General features: G+C 41.3%; 1 pseudogene; it reads right to left on the minus strand.

Moving 5' to 3' along the window:
* Window positions 1-1,103: 1,103 nt before the first annotated feature.
* LOC136314027 (sorting nexin-6-like) lies at window positions 1,104-2,470 on the minus strand (annotated as a pseudogene).
* Between the last annotated feature and the right edge of the window lie 2,476 nt (window positions 2,471-4,946).

A 4,946-nucleotide genomic window follows, 5' to 3' on the forward strand; every position in this document is an offset into this window, starting at 1 on the left:
GCCTACTCTGTTGCCATTTTGGAATCCCATTTTTAATTATTTTATGTAAGTAATGATAATTAAAGTAAGTGAATAAGTATTCAACTCAAAAAGAAGGTAAACAAAACATGCAAGGCAAAAGGATATAAATTCCACAATTGTATCTCTTTTCTGAGTTAAACGCTGATAAGAGGAAAGCCTCCTGTTACACTAGTCTAGATTGGCTCCAGGATTGAACTGCTATGGGATTAGGAGACCCTGGAAATCTTTGAATTTCATGACCCTTGCTCCAAAGTTCAGGACAACAATCTCCTCAGGTGGCCCACACAGTTCAGCCAGAGACAGAAAAGAAATAGTTTTTCCACATGGTTCTTAAAAATACTTTAATACTAATGACCCAGTTTGCAGAATGAAGGGCAGTATAATTTGTACAGCTCAATCCCTGCTACTAAGTAGAACTATGCCAAAAATGACCTATATATTGGGACCTATATACAGTTATTATAGTCACATTAAAATTAAGGCTGCCCTTGGCTCAGCGTCAATTGGTAGAGCATTGGCCCAGTGTGTAGAAGTCCCAGGTTTGATTCCCGGCCAGGGCACACAGGAGAAGCGCCCATCTGTTTCTCCACCCTTCCCCCTCTCCTCTCTTTCTCTCTCTCTTTTCCCCTCCCACAGCCAAGGCTCCATGGGAGCAAAGTTTACCTGGGTGCTGGGGATGGCTCCATGGCCTCCACCTCAGGCACTAGAATGGCTCTGGCCAAAATGGAGCAATACCTCAGAGGGGCTGAAACATTGGCCCCTGGTGGGCATGCTGGGTGGATCCCAGTCAGGTGCATGCGGGAGTCTCACTTTGGAAAAATACAAAAATTAAAAATAAAATAAAATAAAATAAATTAAGGCTAAGGCCATTAACATGTACAATAGTATGCAAAAGTCAAGAGAGTTATATTAATCTCAGCAATTCAGTGTAAAATTTTATATTTACCAATGGAGTCATAACTGCAGGAGGGGAAGAGAGTCAGAGAAGGGGAAAGAGAAGGGGTGGGAAAGTAGATGGTCACTTTTCCTGTGTGTCCTCACTGGTAATCAAACTTAGGACTTCCACTCGTCAGGCTGACGCTCTACCACTGAGCCAACTGTCCAGGGCCAGCACTTTCATAATCCGCTAGTGACCAAGGTCTTCAATAGAGAAGATCTTTAGCAACTTGAGATTCTCTTAATTAATATTTTAAAAGGTCAGAAAGTTTGAGGTCCTCATCAGCAGACACTCATGCTTCTATTTTTCTCATTTTATCAAACAGTTTTGAAACTTTGAGAAAAAGAACTTGCATATATCTGTAGAATCTGAGTTCCTAAAGCATATAATGAAGAACCAATTCTGTTGTAATTATCTACAGCACTTCTGTGGGATCTTGTCATCCTGTAAGATTTAGCAGATGCATCCTTAACTTGGCTGTGATATTCTAAAAGGAATGTTTGTTCATGCTCAAAGAAATCATCTACATCCTTTATTTCTGAAACAATTACTCCATCTGCTGATTTAATTATGGTTTTGTTTATTTGTTTGTTTGTTTTATTAAGTGAAAGGCAGGGAGGCAGAGAGACAGACTCCCACATGCACCCCAACCAGGATCCACCCACAAGCCCCTACCAGGCAATGTTCTGCCCATTTGGGGATGCTGCTCTGTTGCTAAGCAACTAAGCTATTTTAGCACCTGAGGCAAGACCATGAAGCCATTTCAGTGCCCAGGGCCAACTTGCTTAAACCAATTGAGCCATGGCTATGGGAGGAGAAGAGAGATAGAGAAGGGAAAGGGGTAGGGTTGGAGAAGCAGATAGTTGCTTGTCCTGTGTGCCCTGACCAGGAATTAAAGCTGGGACTTCCACATGCTAGGCTGACACTCTACCACTGAGCCAACTGACCAGGGCCTTAACCATGTTTTTAAAGAAATCTTCAAGTTTCTCTCTTTTTTTTTTCTTGCACACTGAAATCTTGGTTATATTCCAAAAAGACATGGAAATTTAAATCTTTCCTCAAAATAAGATGTGCTGCCACACGACACAGGAATACTTCATGGATTGCAACATTCTTCTTGAATATTGCCAAATATTCAGCTTCCAGTTTCTCTTTTATCTTTGGGAATTCCTCTGTTGCCATGGACCCTTCTCCTTCTTCAAGCTTCTATAGTTTTTCCGTTGAAGCATCAGAATCAGGTCTTGATGGTGCTGGTGGGATAATGTAACCTGCATAGTCTTCATTTTCAACAAAGGAATCATGAAGCCAGATAAATTCCTCATGCTATCAAACAACAGAAAACTCATTTTGTTCAAAATTTGTCAATGAACTCTGTGTGAACAGCGAATTTTACTTTATCTTCTCACGAAGAGCATCAGATTTGTCCACATGCAGAGCCGCATCCCTTTGAAGATCTACATTTATTACTTCTTCTGAGAAGAAGACAGGACCAGCGTCCAGGCCTTCCATCATGGCTGCTCTACCTGAACCATTTTTAACTTTCTGTCCTCTAGGTGTCACTTATGTCCACAGAAAAGGAAAGAAAAGACTACTTCAAGATAATGTAAGTAGTTGATTATACTGGATGCCAAATTACAGGGAGAGCACTTACATGATTTTCTATATTTTTATTTTTAAGTTATTATAGTTTATTCACATAATAAATTCAATGTGATATATTTTCTGTTATAACACATTAACAAATTAATTTTTAAATTTGTAGTTAAAAACTTTAAATTACCTAATTATGTGTTTTTGTATCCGCAAAGTACCCAGTCATAAAATTGGCTTTACTTTAAAAAAAAAAAAAAGTTTATTCATTGGTTTTAGAGAGGGAGAGGAAGGAAGAGAGAGAGAGACATTGATGCTCCACTCATTTATGCACTCATTGGTTGCCTCTTATATATGCCCTGACCAGGGATTGAACCTGTAACCTTGCATGCTCTAACCAACTGAGCTACTGGGCTAAGGCATGATCCCACTTTCTAATAGTACCCAAATTAGAGCAAATCCTTACTTTCTCAGATTTTCCCCAAATCATCCAACCAAAGGCCCAATTCTACAATAAGTACTTTTTTGTTTTAAATATCCTCTTGCAGAGACACCCTATAGTCCCCAGACGGGTGCATTCTCCTTCACTGGAAACAGTAATAAACCAAACTGACTCAACTACAGGTATGTTCTTGGGGGGGGTCTTTGAATCAATGGCATTGGCAAGTTAAGTGCACATATAGGCAGAGGAGCTGCAGAGTTAGTGGTCAGGGCTAGAATACTTTTTGTTGTTGCTTTCCTTCCAAAAATTTAAAATTATAGGAGATAAATGCTTATTTTACAAAAAGAAAAACGGATGGTTTAAAATTTTTTCTGTTCTCTGTCTTGTGTCTAAAGAACAAAAATTGAGTACTGTAACTGAAGATACTAATATAAATGTTGATTATACTAGACATAAGGATTGCAGAGAGGTACAGGTCTATGTATAGGATAATTGTATTTTAAAGCTACGGTCAGACATTTTAAATTATCACCATCAAATGTTTGTCATCAATGCAGGCCTAAATCCATACAAATAAATGTATATCAATAGGCCTTTTACCATAATTTGTTACATAAGTAATGTACCAAAGGTTTATGTTTATTTTTCTAAGGAGAGACAAACAGAAAGAGATATTGATGAGAAGCGTCAACTCACAGTTGCTTCAGTTTAGTTCTTGATTGTTTTTTCATACGTGCCTTGAGTAGTGTAACCTTGCTCAAGCCAGCGACCTTGAGCTTCAACACAGTGACCTCCGGTCAAGCGAAAAATTAAGGGTTTTGTTATTCCCCCATCAATTGATATTTCTTTTGTAACCAAATTATTGTTAACTTTCAATGTTTTTGCATGCCCTTCAACCATTCTTTTAAGACTCTCCCTGACCTAATTTTATTTGTTTTCAAATGCCATCGCAGACTAATTCACTGGTCAAAACACTGACCACGTGACCACCAGGGAGAGCCGGAGCTCCTGCGCTGAGGGCTGCGGAGCACCCCTGCAGGAGCACCCCTGCAGGAGCACCCCTTCAGAGCCGGGCAGGCCCGCCTAGCGAAAGCACGTTCTTGAAGCAACAGGTATTTGGAATTCCTTGGCTATTTGAGACCCGACCTGACTTTCCGTGTTTCTTCCTTTTGAGAAAGGTGGGGTGGGGGAGATGCAATAGATTTCCCTAGTAACACCTGTCTCCGCTCCAGGGCAGCTGCAGATGCTCCTGAGGCTGGTCCCAGCGACCTCAGTAGTCGTGCGGGGCCTTTCCCCAAAGGTCAGCAGTAGGTCAAGGGGATCTTAGCTTGAATTTCCCAGCCCCAGTGACTCCTGACTGCCCCAGGTTCTGGGAAGAGTGTTCAGAGGGCAGGGGCTCTTCTCCACAAACTTTGTGAAGAGTGGCAGGACGCCTGCCCATAAGCATGCATTGAAGGGGTAGTGGGAGGGTGATTTATGCCAAAGGAAGAGGGGTGCAAAAGGACGCCGGCAGCGTAAAACCTGCAGTCCGTCACGAGGTGACATGGAATGGAGTGAGGCTGTAGTAAGATCTGTAGTAGTTCTACCCCTTCGGGAATGTGCAGGAGGCAGGGTGGGGACCCTAGGTGGACTTGTCCCTTTAAGAAAGCTTCACCCTTACAGAATAAACAGAAACCCTGCAGGCCCCAGAAAGTATACAGATTTGAAAGCCACTGGTGCCTCGCCTGTCTGGCATTGACTTGGATTGCTGAGGTTGTGGGTTTGAAACCCTGGGCTTGCCAGTCAAGGCACATATGACAAGCAATCAATGAACAACAAAGTGAAGCAATTATGAGTTAATTATTAGTTGAAACGTCTCACTCCACCTTCCTCTCTCTTTTTTCTCTCTGTAAACTTAATAAATAAAATTGTTGTAATGGAACAGCGAGAAACAAATGTCCTGCCACAAACCATGAA

This window comes from Saccopteryx bilineata, chromosome 10, assembly GCF_036850765.1.
Source record: "Saccopteryx bilineata isolate mSacBil1 chromosome 10, mSacBil1_pri_phased_curated, whole genome shotgun sequence".
NCBI classification, from domain to species: domain Eukaryota; kingdom Metazoa; phylum Chordata; class Mammalia; order Chiroptera; family Emballonuridae; genus Saccopteryx; species Saccopteryx bilineata.